General features: G+C 38.4%; 1 protein-coding gene across 21 annotated transcripts in view; it reads left to right on the top strand.

Annotated features, from left to right (window-relative positions):
- The window catches only part of Lingo2 (leucine rich repeat and Ig domain containing 2), a 1,194,974-nt gene that overhangs the window by 657,466 nt on the left and 521,135 nt on the right, over nt 1-16,373 (top strand). For 19 of the 21 annotated variants that reach the window (XR_008213749.1, XM_052716815.1, XM_052716814.1 and 16 more), the window contains one exon: nt 6,173-6,258. The exons of the other annotated variants lie outside the window; for them this stretch is intronic. The gene's annotated coding sequence lies outside the window, so the exon portion shown is untranslated. The remainder of the gene's footprint in view (nt 1-6,172; nt 6,259-16,373) is intronic. 21 annotated transcript variants of the gene reach the window in all.

Consider the following 16,373-nt stretch of genomic DNA (forward strand, 5'->3'; position numbering starts at 1 on the left):
TTTTAAAATAAACATTATTAGTTCACCTACATTTACTCAATCAGTAGAAAGTGCTCTGAAAACTGGTTATTGATCTGTAAAAGAATGAAACTAGACCCTTTTCTCTCCCTGCATACAAAAAAAAATCCAAATAGACCCAAAGATTTAAAATAAAACCTTAAACTCTAAAATGATGGAAGAAAAAGTAAAGAATATACTATATGGTGTAAGCACATATGAGTACTTTCTAAATTGAAAAGGCAAAGCAAGATGAACATTGCGTGTTCTCTTCCATATGTGCTCCTGGCTTTGAATCTTTCATTATATATGCTTAAATTGGAGCAACTGTAGTTTTCCAGTAAACTAGAAAGGGGCCACCAGGAGAAACCTCTTAAGGGGCAGTGGCTAGTAGAAGATAAGTGATAAGAAAGCAAAGGAAAGGAGTATTGGGGGTGGAGAGGTTCAAGTAGGGATGGACAGGTGTTCTGGGCAGAAGAGAGGGATAACTAAAGTGGAGCATTTATGGAAAAGTATCGGAGACTATGGGGGTCCAGCCCCTCGATAGTCTCCTCCCAGGGTCCGGGAAGAATCTACAACCAGCTGATAATTAATCTTTGATGAGAAGAAATGAATCTATGTACACGAAACTCCTTAGTCCATGCAATTTATTCTTCTGAGTCAGTTACAAGCTTATATTCTGCTCTCGTATTTAGCTAATTTCTAGCCTGATTTCTCTCTACACTTGTCTGCGGTCCCCTCTAGGTTCTATCTTAATTCCTTCATCTAGTTCTGCCCCTTCTAGGTTCTCATCCATCTTGTTCCTTCCTTTATCATCTTTTCTCCCATCTCCTTCTCTCTCCTCATCTCGTTCTTCCTCAACTTGTTTTTCCTCATCTTCCATCTCGTTCCTTTAGTCCTCTCTTCTAGCCCTTCAATCTAGTTCTTCCCCATCTCAGTTTGTTCCTCTCGAGTTCTTACCCATCTAGTTCTTCCATTCCCTTTTCTCTTCTCTGTCTCCCCGTGCCCTGGAAGTCCTGGTATATAAAGCCAGGCTTCCAGGGTCAAACGGAGGGGTAATAAGAACCACATAGGGAGCCAATAACCATTAATTATCATTTGCAACCCCAAAAGGAAGTGACCAATGGGGAAATGAATTAACTAAAGGCTAAATTCGGGTAATATCTAAGAAGAGGGAATCTTATGTGCTCAATTATAGTCTTAAACGTGATTAATAGAAAATGTTAAGAATCTATAAGTTGCTAGGTCAATGGGAGAAAATAAAACTGTCTTCTTTTTTCCTGTGGCTCCTATCTGTCCAAGCTATCTGCCGTTTTCCTGCAGGGTGGGGGAAAGTGTGCTCAGTCGCTAGGCAACCTGTGTACAGCTAGATGCCTCTGGTGATAGTTAAAGGGAGATCTAGAACCAGAGGTAAGGTTTGGGAAAGGAGGAAGTAAACCTTAATTGGCACATCCACCAGGCCTTCTCAAACAGGTAGCCTGGATGGTTAAGTCTATTCTTAGAGAATACAGAAGTATCTCTGATAAAGTATTCTCCTCCATCTGGGGATGGACCTGGCCGGATGCTGCTAATGATGATAATTACAGGGAGGCTTGAACTGGGGTCCTGGCTGAGCATTGCTGTCAGTGCAGAGGATTATCTAAATATTCCTAGAAGTGGTTAGGTAAGGAGTTAGCGGTATATAAAGTTAGTAAGGCTGTAAGAAAGGAGGGTCCAAGCTGAACTGCACCTAACCTAGGTGGTGTCTCCTTGTGGAATTTACGTTAAATCAGGAGACTTGCATGTAGACTGTTATTACTGCTAGTCCTTGAAAGTGGCCAAGGGAGATATCTGATTCCAGAGAAAGCCTTTCCTGAGGCTGTTCTCCAAATACCTGGAATGTGTATGTCCAGAGAGTGATCAGTCCACACTGTTAGCCTTTCTTAGGGAAAAGTCAATTGGGAAAACTATGAAAGCACACATGACTTTCATAACAGAATACAGCTGATATATAACAAGCCAAGTAACACCAAAAACTCCTTGTGATTTGGCTTCCTCTGGAGGAATTCCCTGATTCCTCCAGGTAGTGGCTTTGCCATACCAGCTGAGTTCTTAGAATATATTCCTGCGGCCCACAGCAGAAAAGCTTTGTGGAAACCTATTACTAGGTGTCTTTTTTATAACAAATATTCTTTCCATCCCTCTCAGAGGCCTAGCCATTTTAAAGATTTAACAGTCAGTGTAGATAACAGATTGAAATATATGTGTGTTATAAACAGTGTACCCATTGCCACTTTCTCTCTCCCCAACCCTCACAATCATGAGCTCGCGTACACACACACACACACACACACACACACACACACACACACACACACACACATTACCACCACCAAGCTGAGACTTCAATTTCTCATCCACTAAAATGTTAATAGATTTTTCACTTAGTTTTTCCTCTGCCTATTTTTGTGAAGTTGAAATCATTTTAACTTTGGGCCTCATTATTCTTCACAAACCAGAACAATTTTTCATTCATCTTTCACTGCTCTGTTTGTGCTGGAGTTTTAGAAATATTGTCTTATGCATATTTTCATAGGACATATTGATAATTTGAAGTCTATCCAGAAGAAGTTAACCAGAATAGTGAAATTTATTTTTTTATTGTAGATAATTCTCTTTTTGTTTTTTAAATTATTTTGTTTTTTAAGAAATTTTTTATTCATTTTACATACCAACCACAGATCTCCCTCTCATCCCTCCTCCTGCTCTCCACCAACCTTCCTCCCAACCTACCCTCCTTTCCCTCCTCCGAAAAGGTAAGGCCTCCCATGAGGAGTCAGCAGAGCCCAATCCACTCAGTTGAGGCAGGTCCAAGCCCTTCCCCCTACATCAAGGCTGTGCAAGATGTTCCACCATTGGTAATTGGCTCCAAAAAGCCAGCTCTTGCACCAGGGATAGGTCCTGACCCTACTGCCAGAGGCTCATTAAACAGATCAAGCCACCCAGCTGTCTTGATTATGCAGAGGACCTAATCCAGTCCCATGCAGGCTCCACAGCTGTTGGTCTAAAGTTCATGAGTTCCCACTAGCTTGGTTCGGTTGTCTCTGTAGATTTCCCCACAATGACATTAATGCCTCTAGCTCATAGAATCCTGCTTCCCTCACTTCAGCTGGACTCCTGGAACTCAACCTGGTGCTTGGCTATAGATCTCCAGAATAGTGAAATTTCTAACAACTCATTGTGTAAGGAATGTGGCTATCATTGTGTGTTCAGGATGTTGCTGCTGCTGAGGCTGAAAGATGCTATGTATCTTAGTGTGGCCATGACAACTTCTTTCAGTGAATTGGAAAACTGCCATCTATATATTGAGTAGTTTATGAAAACAGTTCTTGGACCAAGGTGTGACAATTTGTCCAACAGTCAGAGCTGTTCATTCAGCTCAGCTGATGCCAAGAGAGTTTCGGTGTATACCATCTTGTCAATACCAACATCCTCATAGAGAGTAGGGGATAGAAGGAATGACTTACATCATGTATGACTTGAAGGCTCTGTGATTATCTGTCACTAAATAATTCCCCAACAGATGGCAATCAAACTTCAATAAGCAATCTTCCTTCAGCACACTCAAGTGAGGAGTGTTCCAGGAAAGATCAGGCTACTAGAATCCACTGCTTAGGCCAAGGCAACTGGTTAAGTGGCATTGCTTCCTCCATATCTCCCTTACCAGACTCTGAAGTTTTTCCTATAGCAGCAGAAAAAGTTCTCTAGGAAGCTTGTCTGCATCGATCTATGTGGAAGGAATAGAATGTATTTAAAATAACCTCTTACCCTACAATCTTTTTAGGTTAACAGTGTGTACTCAGGGCAGCTTATATAATACAAGCATAATTTAATGAGCTACAGCTATGAAAGTGCTAGAAAATGAATCAACGTGTAACTTATGCCAGAGGTTTTGAAATAAATAAAGCCATGTTTTGGTGTATTTGAAATAGTGTCACAGCAAGGCAACATATATAATATAAATATTCTTTCACTTCTCACTTTGATTAGAATAGAAAATACATATGACACCTAGGTTTTTTTGTGTCATGAATCTGACTCAAGTTACAGTTTGTTCCTTTTTATCTTTTTCCTCCTTTTACTAAGGCAGCAGACAGAGCTCATATTTAGGCTTAATACAGATTTCATTGAGCACACTGGTTCCATGATGGAGCTCATTTTATTAGACTTTACACTCGATACAAAGCATCAATTGCAGAGGGTCACACTGCATCTTTCTAGCTGTCACACCAATATCTTCCTGAGTGCCGTCTGCAATGTCTCAGGCTCTTTATTTATACTGGAACTCATTTAGTTTGATACAAGCTATTTTCAAAGTGCCTGCAGTACACAAAAAAGCACTTTACCTCCAGACAGTCCATTGCTGTGGGGATAGGAGTATTAGCAAGATTCTCCTTGGTTGTGGAGCTCCCAACAATTGATGATCAGACCTATGAGGAAAAACAATCTTAATTCTCCTAAAACCCATAATAAATGACAAGAAAAAGGTAGATCAAAGATAGTTGAATACATCAAGCTTAAGTTTCATTAGAAACTGGAGCTCAGTTCCCTACTTCTTTTATTTCACAACCTGTAACAGTTTTAGTAATAGGCTAGCAAGATTCTAACTCTGATTTAAAGATCTAATCTGATCAAATTGGTGGAGGGATTCATGTATGAAAAAGAGCCAGTGTTATTGTTGATGAAGTTGAATTGCTTAGGAAACTACAGCCAGGTGTAGAGGCAGGAGCTTCAGTGAGTCAGAAATAGACTCAGCAATGTCCTTCTTTCAGGAAAGTCTAGCTGCTGTCTATCAAATGGTACATTACTGAAGGTCATCAAAACCTGAAGGAGGAAGTTGGATACTAGAAGAAATAAATGAAGTTAAGTTTTAAAAAAATGGATAGGAAGCATGGAAACATTTGAGAAAGAGGCTAGGTAGAAAAGAAACTGGACTCTAAGGAGTTGGAAGCAGGTGAGTTCCTTCTGTAAGATGTTATCTCAAATTCTTCCTCATAGTTAGGGGTCCCCTTTCATATTTTATATTTGGAACACGCACATACATGGCTATATACAGTTTATGTTTTCCATTTGTTCTAATCTAAAGTTTTCTCGGATTTTGTTTTTATTCCTACACTTGCATCATGAATTCTCTAAATTTGGTTTTCACATGTGCTCTTGGAAAGAATAAACTTTTCAGAACAATAGATTTCCAGACATAACCAAAGCTAAGGTGCTGTGGTATAGGCCACCTGGATGTTTTCTTTCAAAAGGATAGCTTCAGATAACATTTGAATTTGCAGGGAAAGATATGAAATGGTAGGGTGGGTCTCTGGAGTAATGAAAACAAGATGAATCGTACTAGCATATTGGTTAGACTGTATCTTTCCTGTGTTGTTAAAATTTCTTGATTAGGTATTGAATACAAGTAAAATCAATTTTAACATACAATAGTGATAGTAGAAAATGTTTGTAGATACTAATTAACCTCACATTAAATTATAACGTTGCATAACCTATTAAAGTAGACAATAGTAATTCAATGTGATAATTGAAATCCTGCATATGAAGTAACTCTTAAATGTTCCCCCAAATCTAATTTTATAAGCACATGTGAATAAAATGGTTCACTAGTTATCATGTACTTTGGGAATGGTGCAGCAGTATACATAGGGAAAAAATGGCGATGGTGGATATAACACATTTCGAGACCTTTCCCATGCCTTTAATCTCAGCATTAGGGAGTGAGAGCAGGCTGAATTCTGAGTATGAAGCTAACATGATCTACATATCTTCTAGGAAAACCAGGACTAAATAGTTTGACCCTGTTTCCACAAAACATATTTGATTTAAAAGAAAAAAAAAAAAGATGTGCATACATGGTATCTAAGGTTGGTCTTGCATTTCTGGTGTCCTTGCCTTATTCCTCAAAGTAATATAATATTAAGATATACCTTGGTGATAGAGATAAGCATTAAATCCATGTTCTGGATAAATATGGCAATGCATTGCCTTTAAAATGGAAAATACCAAACCCATGAAATAGGCTAATCTCTGGTATTGTTTTAAAAGTTTATGAAGCCAGTCAAAGGTATGGGAACTCCAAAGGTTGGAGCATTATTTCATTTTCCTTTTTCTTCCATTTTTTTCCTTGCAGCATAGTAAGAGAATTATTTTTAAAAAAGCGTCTAAGATAAAGAGCACAGGTGGCCACCACCAGCATGAGGAGCCCACTTCAAACTGGTAAGTGGACACATGCGACTCTATGCTTCCTTTTCTACATGTCGTGACTTCTGTAGGTTCTGTTTTTGTTTGCTTGTTTTTCATGCAAAAGGTCCCCTGGCATATTGATTTTAAAGATGACAGTGCTTCTCAGATTTTGCCTGTGAATTTTATTCTTATGATTGGAAGACATTTATCTCACTGAAATTGTGTTTCCTTTCATCAGTTTCTCCACCAAAATTCCTCCTCCTAATTTCCTAAGCCTTTACTAACCTATTCTACATTCTAGCTCTGTTAGTTCAATCTTTATTAATTCTGCATATGAATAGGCTTGTGTGGTATTTTGCTTCTTGTTCCTTGATAAATAAAGTTCTGTCTTCCCTGGGGGAAAAAGGCTAAGTTTTATGTGGGGGGAACAAAACTGTTATAAATTGACAGGGACTTAAAGTAGTGATGCAATCGTGGGAAAATGTTTGTATTTATTGAAATTTAGTTTGTGCATTTTATAGAAGGGGCTATGCTTGCCTGCTTAGATTTCTTAAGTGTTAAACAGGAAACTGCTTATCAACATTCTAGTAGTTTCCTCTACGTGTGAAAAGAATTTAAAGACAGCAGTTTAGCTTATACTGAGTATTTTCCACATGCCAAGTAATACACCCAAGATACTTTACTACCTTGCTTTGTTTACCTGTCACTATAAACTGAAACGTGGTAGGTGTAATGACCCTTGCATTAGCAGGCGGAGAAACTGCACTGACAACATGTCAGTGAATTGCCTTGGAATCCCTGTATTTCCTGGGAGCTTTCTGATCCATTTCTTTTTGGTGGCAGTTTCTGCTCTTACATTGATTTATAAAGCCAACACTTTGGAGTAGTTAAGAGACACTAAGTTTCTTTTAGCTGAGATGCCACACTACTTTCCAGAGGATAATTACTTAGAATATGATGCTTGTGTGTTTATATGCAGTCTTATAATTTACAAATGGCTTATAAATATGTAAATGCATCTAGAATTCACAGGCTGATAAGAAAACAGAGTGGGATTCACTCTTTCCGTTTTCAGAGATAGGGAAGCTGCTCCCGAGGGGTTAGCTGGCTCACCAGTTATCTTATTTCTCTGAGCTTCTCAGACTTTCTGTAGTTCAGGGTCAGGATATTTTTTATCCATTGCAGACTGAGTGTTTTTGTAAGATTACTGAAGAGTATTTGCAAGAGATGTGAGAAGATTGGAAAACAGGAGGTACAAACATCCACTTTTAATTCTCATCGCTGTTATCCCACAAATACAAAATAACTTCATTGCATTTTTAGGAATATTTCTAATGCTTTCTCTCAAAATCAGCATTCCTTCTGATGTCCTCAGTAAATGGCAGACACCAGACTGTAAGCCACAGAGAATGGGATCAGCACTGACAAAGGAGCACCAGGAAGTCTAACACTGAGCCATAACCATGAGATCCTAGCTCTTGTCTGCTCCTGTTGCTCTAGACAAGCCTTAACACATGGCAAGAATCTTACCTTTTGATCTGCAGAGGAAAAAGATTGAATTCCAAGTTGTTAAAAATGAAGCTGGTGTAAGGAGAGTGACAAGGACAGCATTCCTGGAAAAAGAGGCTTCTACCAATATACAGGAAGAGAAAGGCCATTGAAGTTGATAGTAATGACTTCTAAATGTCTAACCTAAAATGTATACAACTTCTAAAATTTGAGATATGTTGTTTGGATTGCTCAAGGAGTTTTGATTTCTTTTTCTTTTCTTTTTCTTTTTTTAGTCATTTTTATCCTTTAAAGAAAAGTTGGGTTGTATTAAAAGGCTAGGCCTTGTCAGTTTCCAAACACTGCAGACTTGGGTATCCTTTAAGGCCTACTCTGAAATAAAAATGAACTGTGTTTCTCCACTACACTGAAGAGGCATGAAAATAAATGTTACTCGTTCATTGCAAAAACTACCAAAAGAAATTGAAGCACTTTTGTGTGTAAAGTGAAACACACATTGAGGTAGCAGTGAGAATTTACTTTGCTAGATGTATTTTGAGGCTTTCTCGGTTCTTCTGAAATTTGGATCCAAGTATTTACATGTACTATTTTATTAATAATTATTTTATTACTATGTCAAAGTATTACTGCACATATGTTCATGTAGATGAATTTCTAAATGATCTCAATAGAAAACATGAAGCCAGATACAGGGGTCAAAACCTGAGAGAGATCAGAGGAATAAGAATAGCCACATGCTAACCTCACCTCACCAACTCCACGGCTTCCAAAATATGAGATACTTCCTGTCTACCCATGCCTATATGCCTTGCTGTTCTGCCATCTGATTTGCTCTCTGTCCAGCTACATCACTTCCTCTTCCTGCCCAGCTCTGTCACTTCCTGTCTGTCTGTATACACCTCCAGACCTCCATAGTTAACTAGTGTTGGAATTTAAGGTGTGTATCACCATGCCTGGCTCTGTTCCCAGTGTGGCCTTGAACTCACAGAGATCCAGACAGATCCCTGCCTCCCAAGTAACAGGATTAAAGGTGTGTGCTACCATTGCCTGACTTTTGTGTTTACTTATAATAGCTGGCTTCTTCCTCTGATCTTCAGGCAAGCTTTATTTATTTATTAAAGCACAAATAAAAAATAAAATAAAAATTTATAACTAATATAAGAAAAACTGTATACAATAAGTACAATAATTATATACACTATATACAAGCAATAAATATATCAACAATGTCTAGTCCATTTGCATTTGACAAATTCAGAGAAAATATTCCATTATCTATCCTATTTTGATGAGTCCTAAATGTACCTAATCCCTTTCTATCCTAACTTACATTACCAACAGAAAACTATCTTATGCTGTCTTTCAAATCTGCATACTTTACATCTCCTCTTAGTGAGTTTCTTTTCTGAAATTGTTAACAAAAAAAACTGTAACTACAACTATCTAAACTTCAACTCCCTCAGAACCCCCCAGAAGAATATATTACCTAAGCAAATAGGAAGAGCATTGTAAACAACTTCCAAAAATCTAGAATGACAGAGACAGCTGGCTGCCTGAACAGTCACCCAAAGTTCTTATGTAATGTTTGGGCATCCATCTCCAGCCCATAGGCCTAGAGTCTCTCAGTCATTTTTCCTGTGTCCTGTAGAATGTCTGGCAGTCTCTTCTGCAAAGCAGGAACCTGAAGGACCATCTCGCCTTGCAAAGTTCAGTGGATACCTTCCTATGGGTCCTGCAAGTCCAGTTTATACAACATACTGTCAATAGTCAACACAAGGTCACTTTTTTGCCCACTGGCTAACCTTTGCCACAAAGAAAGCAAACTCCATAATGAGTTTGAATGCCCATCATTCTCCTTGAAGTAATTGGTGCTGCCAGAAGTATACATATCTCATTGTCCAGAAAATTCTAAGTTTTTAGAACATTCTAAATGCCATATTCTGTAGGTCTTTGAAGTATTTGAAGATTATCTACCTAATTGAATTATATCTATGTATACCTAGAAAACTTACCTAACACGACTATAAGTTTGATTATCATAGATGACTAATTATTAATCTGTATTTCTTAATTATTTACTACAATTTAAATGAGTTACATAAACATAATACCTTAAACGAGAGTAGGAATATATATATCTATAGATATATAGATATATAGATATATAGATATATAGATATATAGATATATATAGTATAACAAAATTAACTTTAAATTTGTATCCATAAACTAAAACCCACAGCAATGTAAAACAGTTTAAACAAGTTGTTACTCTTTACCCTATCATATCTATATCCCCTTTTCTTCTTTAGAAAGAGATTGCATTTATAATCAACCCTTTTAAATAAAAAAAATTTATAAACAATATTTTGGGAACTTGGGTGTAGCTTCTCATACTACTTCCTGCTGGTTGAGGGCACTGGCAACCCCATGGGGATCCTGAGAAAATTAAGAATTATGGTCAATTTAAATGTAAGAGCTAGTCAGTAATAAGCCTGAGCAAATGGCTGAGCAGTTATAATTAATACAAGCCTCTGTGTGTTTACTTGGGGGACATGAGTGGGAGAGATTTGTCCTGATTGCAGGCCAGGCGAGACACTGGAAAACTTCCAGCTACATGTTCATAATAGCTTATGGTTATGAGTAAGTATTAGAGGAAGATTTGGTTTTTCCTCTAAATGATGTTGATTGAATTTTTTCTGTCATTGTTTAAGATGTCAGAAAGCTACATTTTTTTTGTTTTTTTTTAAGTTTCACCTGCTTAATGTTGCTTTATGTGTTTGAAATGACTGTACTTAGACTATAATTATGTTTCAATGGATGTTCAGCTATGCACCCACATCACACACATACACAAATGAATACACTCATATACAGGCTATAAGAGGTTTAAGTTAAAGATAAAGATGTAAAACACTCACTCAGCCATCATCAGAGGCTTCCTCCTAAAGTAGATGGGAATACATACAGATATTATGGAGAGAGAGAGTCGGAGGGTCAGGGGGAGAAACACCTTGGAAACACACAGCACTCCAAATGGGAGGTCTCCATCAAATCCCTACCCTCAGGTCTCAGGACACCCTGTGGAAAAGGAGGCAGAAAGATGGTAAGAGCCAGAGAAGATAGAGGGAACCAAGAAGACAATGACTTCTAAAAACAGCAGGACAGGCATATGTATGATCTCACATAGACTATAGCAGCATGTACAGAGCCTGCACCAGGTGGAGTCCCAGCGCAGAGAGGGAAAATAGACACAAGCCCCCATCCCTAACCCAGAAGCTAGCTCCAATTGACAACTGCTCCCAAAGGAAAAATCAGTTTTCTCCAAGAAAGTCACTGTCTATACAAACTGCACTTGAAGGCAGGTTTCATGGCTAGCAGGTGATTGCCAATCAAAATAAACTCACTCACATTTTTGGAGGTTCTTTGTCTCATAATGTTTTGTCAGAGCATTGTTGCAAACCATACAGGTCCTTTGCATGTATATTATGATTTCTGGTTTTGTGTTTTGTGGGATTTCTCTGTGTGCAAACTTGTGTCTCTGCATCTATATGATCTATATGTGTTTCTTGTGCTTTTTTCCTTTGGCTCGTTTTCTTTTTGTTTAATGATTTTGTTTTATCTTTCTTATTTATCTTTCTTTTTATCATATATATGTGTATATATATAATTATATATATACATATATATATATATATATATACACAATTTTTTATTTTGTATACAGTGTTCTGCCTACATGTATGCCTGCATTCCAGAAGAGGGCACCAGATCTCATTACAGATGATTGTGAGTCACCATGTAGTTGCTGGGAATTGAACTCAGGGCCTCTGGAAGAGCAGCCAGAGCTCTTAACCTCTGAGCCATCTTTCCAACCCCATATACATATATATGCCTATTTGGTTTCTAACCAAAGAGAGAAAGGATATGGGTTTGGGTGGGAGAGGAGGTTGGGTGAAGGTATAGGAGGGAAAACTATAATCAGAATATATTATATAAAAAAAATATTTTCAGAAAAAGAAAAATGGAAAATAAAATTTATGACAATACCCGAAACTATGACATCATCTATTATTAGCTTCTGAGAGTATTCTACCTGAAATTCACAATTAAATAGAGTCTACTGAAGGCCTTATGTAAGTGAAGGAAGGATTTAGCTGAATGTGTTCTATCTAGGGAAGAGGAGGCATAGGCCAAGCAGTCATTGGAAATGGGACAAGAGTTGCTTGTGTATGTGTGTGTAATACTCTGTTAGGTCAAAGTGAGAGGACTGTAAAGCCAGGAAGGAAGAGGTTCCACAAGCATCCTGGCTCAGATGCTTTCTAGGAGCAGGCATTTGAGCATCTGAATTGGACCTCTCACATCTTCATTGGTATTAGGGCCTGAAGTTGTTCATGGCAATGTAATCTTTGGCTGTGAAGCATAGAGTCTTCCTGTTAAAGTTCAAGTTATCAGTGATGAAAATGATTGAAAGTTAATCTTATCCACCATCTATTAGAAAATAAGACATTTTTTAGGAATTTGCAGAATCTCAGATATGATAAAAAATAGCAAGAGTATCAGTGAAACTTGTCAAAACCTAAATAATGGCATGGGAGAGAGATGAATGCCTCAGAGGACAAACCTCTGTAGGACAATGAGATAATAAAGAACCAGAAAGAAGCCCATTAGGAAGTTGTTTGCTATTCTTCTGTATTCATGACTCATGAATTAAGGCTCAGTGATTGAAGAACATGAACTTCAAAGAACTGAAAGGAAATGGAAAGGAGCATTTAAATTTGCCTTTGGAGACAACAAAGGACAATAATATATGCGGTCAGAAAGCTCCAGTAGTCCTCAGCTTCTTCAGAACCACAGGCAGCAAGGGCAGATGATGAAATGACGAGGGGCAAAAATGGTCAAGACTGAAAAAGAAATAAAGAGCAGCAGGAACTGTTACTTTAAAGTAGAATTAAAAAACAAAGCAAACAAACAAACAGGAAGTTAAAAATCAGCAGGTAAAATTTTTGTTCAAATATAAATGGAAAAGATTTTCAGCATTCTAGAGATTACCTACTGTGATCTTAGGGTTTTGTGTGGGGTATGATGCTATTGGGATCTTAGGTCATGTCACTTGTTGTTCTACTTAAAAGCTTGGAGACTGAAAATAGCATAAGGAATTAGACTTATTTACATGTTGGACCAGAACAAGAGACTGAGAAGTTCTAAATCTCTCTCAGCCTTGCCCATAAAAGTGTTAACAACTTATATTTAAAATGACAAAAACAAAATACAAAGAATGGTCATATCAAATTTAGCTCCCAAGATAGCCAAACTGGGAGAGAAGTCTGTAGCTTGAGTTTTCCTGCCTGGCCCACAGTCAGGACAAATCTCTCTCACCTGCCAGTCCCACAGCCACTCAGACCCAACCAAGTAAACACAGAGACTTCTATTGGTTACAAACTGTATGGCCGTGGCAGGCTCCTTGCTAACTGTTCTTACAGCTTAAATTAATCCATTTCTATAAATCTATGCCTTGCCACATGGCTCGAGGCTTACCGGCATCTTCACATGCTGTTTCTCATCATGGTGGCTGGCAGTGTCTCTCTGACTCAGCCTTCTACTTCCCAGCTTTATTCTCCTCTTTGCCCCGCCTACACTTCCTGCCTAGCCAATGGCCAATCAGTGTTTTATTTATTGACTAATTAGCAACACATTTGCCATACAGAACATCCCACAGCAGAAGTCTTTTCTCTGGATGTCACAGGCAGGGTTCCTGGAGTTGAGAGGTTTCTTCATCGTTTATTTATTATTTATTTATTTATTTATTTATTTATTTATTTATTTATTTATTTATTTATTTTACATCCTGGCTGCAGTTTCCTCTCCTTCCTCTCCTCCCATTCCCTCCCTGGATGTCCCTTCCACCCCTACCCCACCCCCACCCCCTCACCCCCTCATCCCAAATTCCACTCCTCCTCTGTTTCTGTTCAGGCCTCCCATGGGTATCAACAAAGCATGACATATCAAGTTGAGGTGGCACTAAGCTCCCCCTCTTGTATTAAGGCTGGACAAGGCAACCCACTATGAGGAACTGGTTTCCAAAAGTCCGCCAAAATATTAGGGGCAGCCCCTGCTCCCACTGCTAGGCATCTCACAAGCAGACTAAGTTACACAACTGTCACACATTTTCTTCGTATGTGTGTATGTGCATGTGTGCACGTTCATGTATTTTAAGTGTGTGTGTGTGTGTGTGTGTGTGTGTGTGTGTGTGTATGTTTGTACATCTGTGGCAGCCAGAGAGTGACCTGAGGAATCATTCCTCAGATACCATCTACCATATTTGGAGACAGAAACTCTCAGAGGGTTGAAACTGCAGAGCAGCTAGACTGCTGGACTTGAGAGCCCGCGGGAGCTTGCTGGTTTTGTCTGCTCAGCATTAGGATTGTAAACTTGCACTATCGCATGTAGCTTTTTTACGTTTATTTTATTTTTTAATTGAAAGTAGATTCTTTGCTCATACCATATATCCTGATTACAGTTTCCCCTCCCTCTACTCCTCTCAATTCCTCCCATCTTCCCTCCCACCTGGATCCACCCCCTTTCTGTCTCTCATCAGAAAAGAATAGGCTTCTAAGAGGCAATACTACGACATAACAAAATAAAATATAATATGATAAAACAAAAACTATCACATCAAAGTTTGACAAGGTAAACCAACAAAGGGAAAAGAGCCCGAGAGAAGGCAATTAAAAATATTAAACTGAAAGCTGTGATATACATGCAGAAGTCCTGCTGCAGGCTCATGCAGGCCATGTTTGCGGCTTCAGTTTCTGTGAGTTTATATAAGCTTTGTTCAGTTGATTTGGAGGCACTTGCTCTCCTGGTATCCTCCATACCGTCTGGTTCGTACAATCTTTCTTCTTCATCCACGGGGTTCCCTGAGCTCTGAGCAGAGGGATTTGATGGAGACATCCCATTTAGGGACGTGTGTTCCAACATCTTTCTCTGTGTAATGTCTGGCTATGGGTCTCTGTATTTATCCCATCCACTGCAGAAGAAAGCTTCTCTGATGACGGCTGAAAAGGCACTAATCTATGAGTATAGCAGAATATCATTAAGAATCATTTTATCACTATTTTTAAACCGGTGGTATTTGGTTATACCCTATGTCTATGAACTATCTCTTCACTGGCTCTTTGTTATTTTATGGAGAGGGGCTTAAGTCAAATCAGACATTTGTTGGTTACTCCCACAAGCTTTATGCCACCATTGCATTAGCTTATCTTGGCAGCATGATACCATCGTAAATCAAAGAGTTAGTGACCAGCTTGGTGTTTGTTTTTCTTTTGATAACCTTCAGAGTACTTTCCCATACCGAAGACACTAGACTGTAGGGTGAAGGTTCTATGTAAACACCAGCTCACCCTCTCCGTGTTCAATGAGTTCTAGGGGTATTGTCTTCAGCTATGGAACCTTGGGGTCAATTTGTGGAGAGCAACCTATGGTCTTGGCAACAGTCTGAGTTGTTTGGGGATTTCTATGGGATCTCTTTGGCCAACAGTTCAATTAGACATAACCAAGTGCCAGTACTGGAAGCTTCATTTGATGACAACAGATGATCAGTTAAGATTCGGTCTCTCCTACTCTTTGGAGACTTCACTAGGCTCGCCTTATATATTATGAGAAGTTTCCACTGTACTAGGTTTCTATACCACCCCTCAAATGCCTCTCAATTCTATCTATTTCTCCCTGAATTCCCTTCCTCAAACCCACCTCCCCTCCTCTTTCCCACTCTATCTTCCCTTTTTCCGTCCCCTACATTAATATCTACATATAATTGAATACATACCATATTTATCTTTATGGGTCCGGGTTACCTCACAGAATATTTTACCTAGTTCCATTCACTTGCCCACAAATTTCATGTTTTTTTAAACATCTGAGTAATAGTCCATTGTGTAAACATACCACACTTTTTTTATGAATTCTTCTGTTAAGGGATATCTAAATTTTTTCCAGTTCCAAGCTATTATGAATAGAGCAGCAATGAACATGGTTGAGTAAATGTCCTTGTGGTAAGATAAAGCATCCTTTAGATATATGCCCAAGAAAGGTATAGCTGGATAGTAATATAGATTGATTGCCATATTTTTGAAAAACTGCCAAACCAGTTTCCATAGTGGTTGTCCAAATTGGCATTCTCAACAGCAGTGAATGAGTATTCTCCTTATTCCACATCATCATCAGTATGAGCTGTCACTTGTGTTATTGATCTTAGCCATTCTGACAGATGTAAGATGGAATCTCATAGTAGTTTTGATTTGTATTTCCTCCATGGCTAAGAAGTGTTTCTCAGTCATGTGAGATTCCTCTGTTGAGAATTCTTTGTATCTGTACCCTATTTTTAAATTGGGTTATTTGGTTTTTTAATGTCTGGCTATTTGAGTTCTTTATATATTTTGGATATTACTCCTCTATCAGATGTAAAATTCAAAAAATTTATTTCCCATTCTATAGGCTGCTGACTTCTATTCCTGGCTCTCTAATGACCTCTGATCTCCAGGCAAACTTTATTTATTAACATACAAATAAAATCACATTTCAGCACAATTAAAATATCACCACAGGAATGTTGATAGGGATCTCATTGAGTCTGT

This window comes from Peromyscus californicus, unplaced genomic scaffold (genome assembly GCF_007827085.1).
Source record: "Peromyscus californicus insignis strain IS unplaced genomic scaffold, ASM782708v3 Scaffold_5__1_contigs__length_169319896, whole genome shotgun sequence".
In the NCBI taxonomy this organism is placed as follows: Eukaryota; Metazoa; Chordata; class Mammalia; order Rodentia; family Cricetidae; genus Peromyscus; species Peromyscus californicus.